At 51.1% G+C, this 14,545-nt stretch overlaps 1 protein-coding gene across 6 annotated transcripts in view; it reads left to right on the forward strand.

Moving 5' to 3' along the window:
• The window catches only part of LOC119389906 (eukaryotic translation initiation factor 4 gamma 1), a 126,998-nt gene that overhangs the window by 82,394 nt on the left and 30,059 nt on the right, over window positions 1-14,545 (forward strand). The gene's annotated exons all lie outside the window — the stretch shown is intronic.

Raw genomic sequence — 14,545 nt, forward strand, 5'->3', positions numbered from 1 at the left:
TCCCGCAGGCCACGCAATTTAGGTTCTTTTCCTTTCGTTCGCCGTCGTCTCGCGGCTGGCCGACCACTAGCGAGCCGTCAGGTTGCCCCCCTTTCCTCCTGGGCAGCACTGGTTTCTTCGCCGCCACGTGATGTAGTACGAGTCCTAGCCGGTTCAGCAGTCTGCGGCCAGCGACACGTTGAGGTCGGCACTCTTCGATGGCTGTAGCAGCAGCAGCAGCATCGGGCGCGCCCCTCCGGAAGAGCTGAGTGACGTCGTTTCCTTTTTGTCTTTGGCAGAGAGGGAGAGAGAACTGAGGTTCTCCGCCGCCACACTGCTGGTGTGTGTGGCGTGGCTGAAAGTGGTGGTGGTGGTGTGGCGGTTTGGCTGCCTCGTGGTGTGTGCGTGTGTGCCGTATGGGAACCGGAGGGGAGGACCTGGTTTTGGGGGCTTGATTGATTCGGGAAGCCCTGCCCGAGGCCGCGCCGCGCTGAGCGACGACGACGAGACGCGACCGCTTTTGCTTTCCGCTACGTATAGCGCTGCTGCCGCTGCTGCTCATCGTCGGCGTGCGCGTCCGTTCCCACCAGCAGCTGTTGGCGTTGCGCGGTGTATTTTTGTAACGTTTCGACCCTCGTAGCGACGTCGCCCCTGCTGTGGAGTCTCCTACTACTACTACTACTACTACTACTACTACTACTACTACAGCTGCTCAACCAAGGGTGTACGTTTGTTCTTGGAGCTTTGCTGATATTTGCGTAGCCTCAACTGACCACACCTGTTTGTGCCAACAGTATCCGGGTAGGCATTATCTGACTCTTCAAGAACACCTCCATGTACATCCAAAACGGCTGTTTTTCTCGCCGATCCGCGGTCCCTTGTCAGAGAAGGGATGCCGCTCGTGTCGTCGAGCAAAGTGTTGTGTAGTGTGCGCATTGCGTCGTCGTCCCTTCTTCTCGCCTCTTGGTGTTGTTTACCGGCGGAGATAACGTTGGACACGACGACGGCACTGATGCGAGTTAGTTGTTGTTGCGAGCGCGTCTTCGTCATGGGCGGTGATCTGCCGGCGGCCACGTTTCGACATCCGGCCAGCGACGACGCCTAAGCGAGACGTTCGCTGTCCATCGGCCCTACTACGCGGCGCTTGGTGAGTATTCGTGCGCACGCCGAGCCTCCAGCTCTCTATGGCTGGTTCTAAGTAAGGTTTGTCCGACCCGCCCCGGTGATTACGGTGCTCACCCGAAGGTCGCGGGTTCGATGCCGGCAGCGGCGGTCGCATTTCGATAGACGCGAAATGCTAGAGGCCCGTGTACTGTGCGGTGTCGGTGCATGTTGAATAATTGCCAGATGGTCGACATTTCCGGAGCCCCCGTATGCATTATGAGGCTCGACATTATGCAACTGCGAGCCTCATAATCCCATGTGGTTTTGACACCTGAAACCCCAGATGTTACGCAGAGTTTCTAAAAGAAGAAACGCATAGTTATGGCGTTACTCACGTGCAATCAGCAGAAAAAAAATTAAAAATGTCACCCACCCGTTCCTGGCACGAAGCTAGATGGGAGTCTAATCCGCATTGATTTCTTGGGAAGGAAACCACAGGTCAAGATAAACACGTCCTGGTGCGGAATTCGAACCCGGGACCTTTTCCTGTCGGTGGTTCTGTCATCTGGGCCAAGCGAAAAGGCTGGCAGACAAATCTGAGGTTCTTACTATAGCGAAGCCCATGCTATATAGCTAGGCGAAACTAAAGTTGATCCGTTCTATGTGCGCAGCAACTGGTAGCGCGTATGTGGCACAGGAATTGGTCAAGCCCCCACTACTCGCCACTGGTCCACTAGAAATGAAGCCGTCCGCGGGCAACAACGTGTGTGCCACAGAACTTGGACGAATCCCACTACTCACCAGTGGTCCACTGAGTGATGGGAACCCCATATTATAAAACCCACGTGCTGCATGCTGCTGTGTTCAAGGAAGGTTTGTAGGGCGCCTTGTTTTCGTGATTTTCGCGGGTTCGTGATACGGAATAGTTAAGTCTGGAGAAGGCATCACCTATCTGGACGACGGAGGGACTCGCTGTGGTGTTGCAAGCTGTTGGCTCCATATGGAACCGTATCGCTAGGGATTCGTCGCCAAGCTTTGCTGGCGGGGCTGGTCGCGTATTACGCGAAGCGAGTCGTCGTCGTCAGCTACCGAGGCGTACATCGTGGCCGCTTCGTGTGTTACGCAACGGTCGATGCCGTCGCGTCCGCCCTCATCGCTTAGTAGGAGAGATGGGAGGGGAGGGCGAGCTCATTAATTATGCAGTCAGCATCGTGTACTTACAAATATGCAACTCTCGTCGCTCGGCTAGCGAAGCACGTAGTGCGTTGCAGTCTGGCTGATTTTAACGGTTATCTTCTGCGCGTGCCTTGAAGGGACCGACAACCAATTTTTATGGTGCCTGTTTTCTTTAGCGCAACGGAAAGCTTGCCGGGTCAGGGTGTCTAATAAATCGCGGAATGGAAACGCCGCGAAACATTTGTAATCAGAATTTATTTCTATCTGCGGCGAATATGAACTCGTATACACGCGTGACAACGCATGCTGCGCACAGTGAGAGCGGTTCGTGTTCCAACGCGGCGGTTCACAGCGCATGCGCCGCGGCTCGACATCTTCCGCTGGCGCTTCTCACCGTGCAGCTCCTTTTACCTCGTAAGCAGCACGGAATTGAGTGGGGCTGGATAATAATATACATACTCTTTGAGGACTGATTTGGCGCGCAGGACAGCATCAGACTACGTGACGACGTTCAGCAAATTGACCGACTCCATAATCCATCTTCAAGGCTCTTCCGCTAGGCTGGGCGACTTACCGGTTTGTTACTTTTAAACACGATTCAAAAATATAAATTATACTCACAACGCGAAAAGGATGCTGGAATCTGTCACTGTATTTCACGGTCTTTTTTTTTTTATTTCTACCAGGATCTTATCACTCGTTCTGGCCAGTTGTCGATCCCATTAAAGGTCCTTTTAAAGTGCAACATAATTATTGTCATAGTATCAAGGAGGAGGGTGAGGAGGGGTCTCAAATCCGCGGACCCCTCGCTAGTAAAGTCCCTATACCTTCTCGCTAGCGGTCCGGTCCGCACATGGCTGTCTTCGTCCCATAAATTTTGAGATTTCTTAGGATGTCAGCTAAACTGTCAGCTAAGGTTGCCATGTGAAAGAAGGCCTTTCCCATAACTCATATCTGAGTCATTTGTGAAGGGGATTAAACGTGAGGGTTCGAGGAACGTTTCGATATCGATCGCCATAACGACTAAAATCTAGACGCGGATTCTGAGTGTTTGTGTCACGGTCACGTTTCAGCACATGGCGACATTGTGTTCGTTATATACAGACACGTGTGTGGTCTCCAGCATTCTCTTCCTGAGACACCGGTCGCCATGCGTTGAACCGTGCTCTTTTTTTTTTTCTACTTTGGTCTACTTCGGTCTTTATGACGTTTTGTTAGGGTCGACGTAAAAAGGGTTTGCGGCTTCCGCGAAGAAGGGGTTAGGTCGTCAGCAAGGAAATGAGCGCTTACACGTGGGCGTACTAAAACTGCACGATTGAGGTTAACTCGAGGCATCACCGTCGCCGTGATCTGATGTAGGCCACCCCCGGCGGCTTGCCGTTGCTGGCCTACCGCAGCAGCCAACAAAACGGAACTGCAACAACAATCAGTGCGTGGCGTGTAGCCGTAGATCGAAAAGAATGGGAATCGATCGATGGTGTTAAGCAGCCGTAGAAAAGCAGTGGGAAATTAGTATTGTCGCAGCGCATGCTTGCTCGATTGCTTCTGAGGTATATTTGAATGTTTTCTGTAACGCCACGGAAAGCGCAGGTGAAGTTACTTGTAAATTTAATAGTCTGTGTATAGAAATTATATATTGTGGTTTCGACTTCCACGCACGTCCACTTTCTGCCCACTTTCATTTTCTTCGAGTATTTTTCTTGCACCGTAATTTTTCCACTTTGTCACAATCTTTTTTTTTGTGTTGCCACGGCGCACGCGACCTTCCCCTAGCGGGAAAGCCTCGAAGTACTTTGGTAGGATCTCCGCACGATGCCTTTTGATCTCGGAGCCTTTTGTGCTGGTAATCCTGTTTTGTCCCGGATCACCTCGCAAAGTTGAGGAAGGAGTACTTGAGGACGGAGCATTACGTCACGCAGCCAGTCTTAACAAAGCGAACGTTCCGTGAAGCTAGCGGTGTCGTCCCAACTCGTGACTTTCTGCGTCTAGATCACCCAAGAGATGAGATTCGCCGAGGCTTTTTGGTGTTCGGTGCCCGGTAGTTTTTAATCGAAGTGTACGTACTAGTTCGTCGCAATCATTTTGACGTCATCAAAACGCCAGAGCGCGCGATAGGCTTTAATATACTCCCGGTTAATAAGCTCTGATTTCTGAACCTCCTCCGTGGACGCGCGCAGAGTGTGTGATGTTTCGCTGGGGGCGACGTTTCGACGAGTGGACTTCCTCAGGGCAGCTACTGCCTTCTTTCGGAGTCTGTTTTTTTTTTCTTCTTCTTTCTGAACAATATCTTCTCGTCCCTCAGTGGAGGTGGAAGAATAGCATCGTGCAATGCTCCCCTCTAACCTCTTCCTCCCTGCTCAGAAGTCTTCGCGTATGTCGTAATGCTGGACACGCTGTAAAACTACTGATTCGTCCACGACCCCTCGATTTCCTCTGTCCTATTATGCAGATGACGATCGTTGATCCTCGTTGACCCCTTGAGGGATGTTGACGTGACCACCACCCCTAAACTATCGCCACACCTGGCTCCTGCGCCGGCAGGCAGGCTGTTGTAACGGTAGAAGCAGCAGGAACACCCCGTATCGATTGAACGCGGAAGTGAGATGTAGAACGTTTTGTCGCTCTCTCGCGCTGCTGTCTGTAACCGCCGCCTAGATCGGTACTCAGTATGCATTGTAGCAATGTATGCCGTGCTCGTGCGGCAACAGCGTGCTGCCTCATCCGCCAATCGTCGTCGTGCACTGGGCTCGTTGCATAATGCAGTTCACCACCCTATGTACGTAACTCTGCTGGTTTGAGAACGCGATCGTTATCGCACCTGGGGCGCGCCGTTGCGCGCATTCCTTCATGCTGTCTGTTCGTCGGCCTCGCACATTTTTTAGATGCGTGTTTTTTTTTTTTTTACTTGCAGTGTATCTGAGACGGGGTGGCACAACCTCGCAGCGTGTTTCTATACTTCGTCGCATTAATCCAATTGCGAGACTAGTACGTTATGCATTCGTGAAGTCACGCTTCCGATTTAATTTTAGTCAAAATGTCACTGAAATTAAGCGTCAGCAACCAGATTCCGTATTTAGTCCGCTATAACCGATAATTCATTATATCGAGGTTCGTCTGTAGTATATATACACACTTTGCTAATTCGATTGCAGTGCACTGTGTGTATTGCAAGTTTCATCTATATGTGCGTTACCGTGTCAGTACTTTACAGTTCGGCCAAACCTGGGGACCTTTTTCACGATGCCCCGGCGCATGCACTTTCTCCTAGCGGAAAAAGTCTCGAAACGTCTCTTCATCTCGGAGGCTTTGCTTCTGGCAATACCGGTTGTCCCGGCCCCCTACCGTAACCCTACCAAAACTGAAGAGGGCCGCGTATAGGATAATGAAAGAGGCGGATTACTCAACTTAGCTCGCAACCGAAAATGCATTTCAGTTTAAATACCGGTTTCCTTCGGGATAATTCACTTGGAATGCGGAAGTTTCGCGTTTGAGCGTCGGGTGGGCGCGGTGCGAATAAAGCGGCGGTGTCTAAGAAGTCCGGCTCATCTTTACGACCAGGTAATTAGCGCACAGATGCGACGCTCTGTTGACGGTGTGCATTCCGTGCGCTCTGCCTGGTCGAATTCGTGTATAATTGCATTCGGCCCTCTGATGGTGCAGCTGCTCCATTCTATCCCTCTCTCCCTCCGCTCTCTATGGCTGCTCCATTCTCTCTCTCTCTCTCTGATGTCTCTCTCGAGCGCTGGCGTCGTCGCGGCGCCGCCGCTAGCGCAGTGGGAAAACCGGGAAAGAAAAGCCGCTCGAACCGGCGCGACTAATATTATCCGTCCTTGGACTGTTACGCGATGCTGCGAGAGAGAGAGGACTTGCGTTGTTTCTGGAGCCTCCTCTGACGAGACCAGTACGCTACCCCCCCCCCCCTTTTTTTTTTCTCTTCCTTTCCTTGTGCCAAGCTGGAGAAGCAGCGTCTTCGAAAACGCGTTGCGTAGCGCGAGGTAGTGGGTTCGATTCGCCCTTTTCTCGCAGCCGTATTTCGATGGTTCAGAAATTTCAAAAAAAAAGGGAAAAAGATTCCTCGCTACGAACTAGGAGAAAAATCATAAATTCAATGCCTCTATTTAAACCGGAACCTTCCGACTTGTTTGCATATATACTCGTGCTTCCGAGATGAGATGCCAAAATAGTTGTAGTAGTATTTCAGATACGTACAGTCCTGCAATGCGGGATCTCAAGGATACGCCGGGGACAGTTACGGCGACAATGACAGTCCGCCGCATGACTGCGCCCCCTTTTCCGTGGAGGAGATAACGGCTGAACACCTGATAATTTTCTGTAAAGGGCTTCACCCTGCAGTTCAAAGCAATGGTGCCGAATTTTTCAGCAATCGTAGTTTAGCGACAAAATGTACTTTAAAGGGGTACTGACACCTTTTATCGAAGGCGAGTTTACTCTGCCATGCAAATCTCCTGTATACAAAGACAGTTCTGAGCGAGTGGGAATCTCAGCAAACGGTGATAAGATATTTTATTTCGATAATGAAGTCAATTTTTCCATGGCGCACCTGCAGACATCGACACTAGGTTGACGTCAGGCTACAGTACTAATTCTGGTGACTCCACGCAGCAGTCTGGCTAGTTGTGATGACGTGAGATACCGAAACCTCCAAGGTGGCCGCTGTGCGTCACCAACGGAGCCACGGTGCGGAGCGGCCGCGGAAACGTCACGATATATTGTGCGAGCACGTGATGAGAAGCTTATACCGTGTTGTGACGTCAGGGTACAGTAGGAACCGAAACTAGCTTTTAAAAACATATTGTAATTTTTCAGGGCGCACTCGCGCTTAGCACTACCTTTTCTAGGCTCTTCAGGGCTTGGCCTTTCATCTGACGCAAAAAAAAAAAAAAAAAAAACCTAAAAGTTTTCGTGTCAGTACCTCTATAAGAGTGTAGGAATAACGAAGGAGGTTATCCGATTTGTGGCTAAAATCGAAGCAGGAGCGAACTTTAGCACCTCGCTACGTAGAATCGGTAGTTCACTATGTGTATTAACATACCGCTGGGTGGCGTAAGTCACCGCCCGATCACAAGGATAAAGCCTTTTCCATCCATCCTATCCTTGTAAAGTTTTTATTGTGCAAGTTTATTTTCGCGCTTGTCAGCGTAAACCTGTCTCTCCGTGCCTTCTACCCTCGCCTCGGGACAATGGGTCCTTTGTGAGCGCACACACTCGGCCTCCAATTGCGAGTCGCCGGACAACAGTTTTGACAAGTGGTGTGGGTGCCTGGGCTCATTCCATATGTCCCTCCTACGCACACTCATTCTCAAAATGAATGGAACGGCAGGTTGTTGCCTCACGCTACTAGGCGTGCGTGCGTAGGCGGCGTGACGTTGCACGGCGACGCGTAGGAGAGAGAGGGAGAGGGTTACGAGGACGTCGAGTGAATGAGGCGGCGGCGGAGGAGGGCTTACGGACAGCTGGTCTGCCTTGCGTGGATCGGCTGTTGGGTCGCGCGAAATATTGCTCTGCCCACTGTGTCGTACGGGGTGATGTTTCATGTTTAAAGGGACACTAAAGAGACGCTATCAGTCGCTGTTTCACGATAACAAAAACAACCGCGCTTGCTGCGAGAAGACGCTTGTCAGCGATAAAACGAGCGATTTTGACTACGTCTGCTAAGGCCAAAGCATTTTCTCGCGGTAAGCGTGGTCATTTTGGAATTGAAGTTAAAGGTGTACAGACACCAATTTGTATGGCCGAGACTTATACTCTGCCATACAAATCTCCCGTGTGTGGAGACAGCTCTGAGTAGGTGTGAAGCTCAGTAAATGCCGATGTAAGATTTTCTTACTTTGACGTTAGGTCGATTTTCCCATCGCGCACCTACTGGCATCGACTTTATCGTGACGTCTGGCTAGTGTCGGTTCTGGTGACTTCGCGCGCCAGTGTGGCTAGTTGTGATGACGTCAGGTACCAAAACATTCAAGATGGCCGCTTGTGCGTCACAAACGGAGGGGAGCGGCCGTAGAAACGTCACACCTTGCGCGAGCACGTGACGAGCTCGTAACCGTGTTGTGACTCAGGGTGCAGTAGGAACCAAAACTAGCTTTTGAAAACTTACTTCAATTACTTTTTCAGTGTGCATTCACGCTTGCCATTACATGTTCTGGGCTGTTGAGGGCTTGACGTTTCATTTGACGCAAAAAAAAAAAAAAACGCCAGGCCTGCGCTGAAACCGCAGCACAGCCACAGCGAAAGCTGGAAGAGCAGAATTTCTAGAGCCCGTTAAGCTCTCTTGGGGCTACAAAACAAGTACACTAGAAAGGTACCCACTACGCCATAAATCACCATTTTTGTGAAGTTGGGAAGCACCTACTAAGCCATTATTCGTCATTCTGCGGAGAAGCGAGGCACCAGCTACACGTCAGTAAGGCATCATGTGCACTTTGTTGACGCGACGACTGATGACGATGAATTATGGCTCAGCCCTTTGTAATGGGTTGGAATCTTTAAACGGCCCACCAGTTATGTAATTTGCATTGGGTGACGCCCGGTCACTATTTCCCTCTCCCGTCATGCTGTATAACATACGTTGACGTGGGAGAGAGACGGGGGGGGGGGGGGGGCGAAGAACTTTACTGAGACCCCGAGGAAATGGATCATGCGCTTATGGGCTTCCTTGGCAACCAATACAAGTGCACTTGCGAGGAACCCACTACGCTATAAATCAGTGTAATTTTACTGAGACCCCGAGGAAGTGGATCATGCGCTTATGGGCTTCCTTGGCAACCAATACAAGTGCACTTGTGAGGAACCCACTACGCTATAAATCATTGTAATATTTGAGAAGTAGGGCAGCAGGCATTGTGCCATTTTTCGTCATTCTACGGAGAGCGTTGGTACCTGCTAAACGCATGTAAGGCATTATGCGCACTTTGTTGATGCTGTGCCTGATGGCGATGAAGAATTATGGCAGAGTCCTTTGTAATGGGTTGGAAGCATTCAACAACCTACTCGTTGCGCAATTCGCATTGTGTGACGCCTGGTTACAGAATTCGCGTTGTGCGACGCGTGGTGCTTATTTTACTCTTCTACCACGCTATAGTGCATGTGCTAATGTGGTTCCTTTCCGACATGAAGCCTGTATAGGACCTTTTTGCAAAGCAGTTTCAAGCACCGGCATGGCTCAGAGGTTGAATACTGGGCTCCCACGCAGAGGGCCCAGGTTCGAACCTCGTTCCATTCTGGAGTTTTTTTCTTATTTCGTTTTTTTTTCTTATTTCGAGCGATACGTGTTACGGACACCGGCGGCGGCGGCGGACAACTACGGCGCTAAAAAGGGCCGGTGAAATGATCTCATAACAGCTTTCGCTGTAAAAGAGAGAGAAACGAGACTTTTAACACCCTTACAAATCCCCACTTTCAATGCGGTGTGGGCACGTAGTCACGTAGTTTGTGGTCGAGGTTATTCGGTTGGAAAATATACGTGTCGGCGAGTGGACTTCGTCGGAGCAGCCACTGCTTTCTTTGCAGGCCCCCCCCCCCCCCCAATCTTTCTGAACAATACGGCTAACAGTGACCGGGTGTCCGTTTTCTTCCCTCCACCTGAAGAGCTGTTTATTTCGTTGAAGTCTACACCTTCCCTCGCGGAATACGATTGTGTAGGCAGGCTTCGAGGGAAAAGCAAGCACGCGAGCCAGAAAACAAAACGTGCGGACCTTGTTTTAACCGCTTCGGTATTTCGGTCGGAAAGGTGGCGGCGGAGGCGTTTGCGTTGACGCACAGTGCACTAGCGAAACGCGACACATTGCGCTGGCTTTGAAGACCCGACGTTTGTGCAGAGCCGCCGCCGCCGCTGCTGCTGTTTTTCTCTGCGAAGTGCACCACCATAGTCTGCAGCAGCTGCTGCTGCTGCCCACTCGTTTTCTTACTCTGTTCCGTCGTTCTCGGGCTGGTTTGCTGGCTGGCCCGCCGAGAGGGTTTCCCTTCCTGGTCTGGGACGCCGCCACCGACGGTGCTCGCTTTGCCGCTTCTAAATTTGTCGAGAGCGTGCGTGCGCGCCGGCCGGCGCCGCCGCCGAAGGAGTCGTCAGAGTAGGTGCGGAGGGAGAGAGGAAGGGCAGGCTCCACCACAGGAATGTTCTTTGCCCCCTCTCCCCCTCCTTCTTTTGTCGCTTTTTCTCTCTCCACGTCCCGTCCGTCGGCGAGAGAAGAGGGGAGCGCTGCTTGCTGCTGGCTTCATCGGCCCGCCGCCGCTTGGCACGCCGACCTGCCTTTTTGCGTGCGTTTTGAGAGTCGCGCCGCGGTCTCTTCGTCGGACTGTGTGCGAGCCGACCGCGGACTCCTACCGAAGATAAGCGGGGTCCCTCGACGCCATCATGATGCCGCGACCCTCGGCTCTCCTCCAGCCACCCGCGTGTTTGTCGGTGCGTAGTTTGTAGCCCCGGCAGTCCGCCGCCGCGCCACGAGGTCACTTTTTCTTGCGGCGCGCTCGCCTCCGCTTGTGCTGCGTGTGCGAAGAGAAAAAAAAAAAAACCTTCGGTAGTGTTGCCGCTGCTCTTTCATTTTTGCGGAGGATGCGAGGTACTGCGTCGTCGTGGTGGGCCTAAGCGTCGACGGACGGACGAACGGCTACTGTTGAAGAGGCGCCTCTGCGGTCGTCCCTCAAAACCCCGCCCGATGTGCGCCGCCGGTTCGGCGAAACGTCTTCCGGCCGTCGCCGCGGCCTCCGCTAGGACTACACAGAGACGACTACGCTGGTGACGATGGATTCTTACGTTCGCTGTGCGTATAGTTGTTAGCCGAGTCCGGGTTTGACCTCAGAGGAAGGAGCCCGTGTTCGTTCCCGGGCCGCCAACACCACGAGGATAGTAGGCTGCCCCGTGTCGTTTAGAAGCACCGGCTTCGGCGACACACGTGGTCGACCCCCCCTCCGTCGTCGATGATGGCGAGTGCGCGGCCGCCTCCGGCGGTTCGTGCCATCAACGGGTCGTCGCACGGCCCCCCTTTGCCAGGTGAGAAGAGCGAGAGAGGCCTTCTTAGGCTGGTATCTACTTCTTCGTCCATGCTGCGTTGGGTTGCGTTGCGTCATGGCGTTGCATAACTTACTGGGCTGTTTTTCTTTTTTTGTCCCGTTACCCAACCCTAACCCTTCGCCGCCGTCGCCGCCTCTTGGCTCCTGGTGTGTTGTGTACTTTTATGACTCCCGATAAACGAGACAGCAGCAGCGGTCGCTGGGTGCCTCTTTCTTGCGCACCTGACTGCCACACACTTGCTTTTTCTCTGCCTTCCCTTAGCGTTTTTTTTATTTACTTTTTTTTGGACTGCCTCTTTCCGTTTGGAGCTGGTGATGGTTAACCGCGGTTTCCACATTTGGCTCTGGCTTGGAGTAGTCTTCGGTTAACCCTCGTTTTGACTTAGCTGACGTCCGTAGTAGAGTTAGAGCTATAAGGGATCGCGGAGAGGTGGGGACAGTACTGGTTTACCCTTTTGCACACACGACGGAGTATCGTGGGGTGCGGCCCAGCCTGTGCCGGCTGGCGTTTGCGCTACGCACATGCCGAGAAGCCATGCTCTTTTGAGAGTTTGACGAGAGAAAAGTCTGCCTTATCTCTCTCTCAGCTGCGCCCCTCCCGTCCAAGAATGTGCGTGTCGTTGGTGGTGGTACTCAAGCCGGGCGAGTTATTTTTCTGCCGTTCGTTGGCACCTCCTACTGGAGTTTATTGAATGATCTCGACGCTTTTTCCGTTGTCGTTAGATTTTCCGGCGAAAAATTTGCCAAAAGCGAACGAAATAATGAAGCAAAAGGACGGAAACATCAGCTTCAGTAACTGCTGAACATTTTGAAGGAGCAGAACTGACATATACGAAAAATCTGACGAGCCTAACGTTTCGAGCTCTTGTTTCTAAGGTAAAAAGCACGGGCGAGCTCGAGGTTCACTCTTGGTTAAAGCGCAAAGAACTGTAACCAAGAATGAGTCTTGATTGTTTCTCGTCCTTTCGGGCAGTTCTCCTAATTACTCGACGGTCTACTGTCGAGATGCTCTCGCCCTAAATTATCTCGGGTGTCTGTCTGGGTCGAGGAGCTCCCTTCACCCCGTTTTTTTTTTTTTTTCCCACATTCTAGCCTGGTTTTAGAGAGCGAGGGATGGTAGGGGAATGGGAAAAGGGAGTCGTGCGCTGTGCAGAAAGGCGGAATGCGATCGGGTGTCGCACACGCGAAAACGCCGAGGGGTTCGCATGAGGCCAAGTCGCGGGGGAATGGGGGGGGGGGGGGGGGGGGGCATAAAAAAAACGCGTGTGTGGGTCGGGTGTGTGCGACTACGACACGTGACCGAGTGCCTGACCTTTCTGGAAACCACGATACTGACGACGAATGTCGGTGTCTTCTTTCTACTTGCTCAGATATTTCTGGTACGCGCTCCATAACCGGCCCTCGCATTGTGTCGTGGGGGGAAAAAAACGGCACATGACGCGTCCCTTCGGCTCGACTTTGAAAGAAAAAAAAAATGGCAGCTATTAATTAACGCTTGCTCTTGTCCCACTGTTTTGACGTTTGTGTCCTGTCATAAGGCTTCATCCTCGTGACCTTGACCTCGAGGCCTGTATGGTTGGCCTGCCCTTGTAGTTTTGAAGAACACCTTGAGAATAGCCGATGATGAACTAAAAGATGCCACGACCAATAGACACCCACCATTTTACGTGAGAATTCGTCTACAGGTGCTTCAACAGCATTGCCTTATCTGCATTTTCACTGGCATCAAGGTGACTGCTTTGAAGTGCAGTTGTATAATCAAGGCAAAGTTGGCACAGTGCGACATTTTCTAACTTCCATTTTCTGTGAGTGGTTCAGAAGGAAAGAAGAAAGAATGACTGTTGTATTCGTTGAATCTCTGTCCAGTGATTTTCAGTTGTCTACCAATTTAGTTCGTACAGTTCCGCATAGAATACCGGTACTGCACAGTTGCAATGCGCTTATGAGCATGGCATTCGTACCTAATTCTTGCATCGTCAAGCGTACATAGTTTGTACTGAGGCTGTTGTTCCCCAGAGCGACAGTGTTCGTTCTGCCACTTTCCACTTGGAATTTGAGGTGCATTGTTGCAGTTCCAACGTGGACACGCATTTATTCCCACACGCCTTCCAGAACACTGCTGTGCACAAGTTGTGAAGTTTTCAAGTTCTAATGCTGGGGCAAACATCACTTATGTGCAACACATCACGTCATTTCCATATCTACTGTAAAATGCCGAGCAAGCGCCCCCCTCCCTTTTTCGGGAGATCTGAAATAGGTGCCAGTGATCAGCAAGCGCCTCCCCCTGCTCCCCTGTGGCCACTTTTTTTTTAAAGATGAGCATCACTTGTGTAAATGGTCAAACCGGTCGCTACTTCAATGGTTTGAAAGTGACGAGGGGGAATAAAAACAGTAAATAAAGCATTTCGTTAGAAACATAAATGGGCATTTTTAATTTCCGGGACCGAGCAAGCGCCCCCCCTTCACATCTGGTTGGATTATCCTTCACCGAAGTGGGGGCACTTGCTTGGCATTTTACGGTACAAAGCATTGCGCTGGGATTTGATGGTTCACTTAGTTGTCCATTACTATAACTGATCAAGCCAATGAAAGTGAATAACCCTCTAAATATATAAACACTTAAGTGCCCTGCAATTGTTGATGCGCAGTCGCTGCAGTTCAAGCAGATTTGCTTGACAGTTGAGGCCTGTTCATACACACGGACACCTTTCTTTCAGCTGTTTGCTCAGAGATTGACAGATTGGTTAGCACAGAGATGCGCCTGACAACCTGTCTTGCTTTAATGTTGTCTTCTGGCATTATTCCGGAGCAAGCTTTCTCTTGCTGCTGCGCTTGTCTGGTGTTTTGTTTGGACTCCATTAAAACTTAGTTCTCCATTGGAGTGGAGCCTGGCGTCATTCACACTTTTGTGAGTGTGTGTGTATGAGTATGAGCATATGCTCAGTGCTGTTTGAATTTTGAAGGCTCTCAGGAGTAAAGTGATTGGATGTTGCGTGAAATAATTGAGGTGGCAGAGGTTGTGCCGCTAGGTTGCAGGTGCATGAGCACTCCTTTTTGTTGCCATTTTACGAACGCAGATAGATATACTGTCCATAGTATGTTCAATGGACATTGCCTACTGGACATCTTGCATCAGTTGGTGTGTTCATACCTTGGCACTTGTCGTGGCTTTCCCTTCTTTGTGGTTGTTAATCTTGTTGTGGGCAGTTTGGAAATGTGCGGAAACATCCTTGCATATTTTATTAAGAAGTTACTA

Source organism: Rhipicephalus sanguineus, chromosome 4 (assembly GCF_013339695.2).
Source record: "Rhipicephalus sanguineus isolate Rsan-2018 chromosome 4, BIME_Rsan_1.4, whole genome shotgun sequence".
In the NCBI taxonomy this organism is placed as follows: Eukaryota; Metazoa; Arthropoda; class Arachnida; order Ixodida; family Ixodidae; genus Rhipicephalus; species Rhipicephalus sanguineus.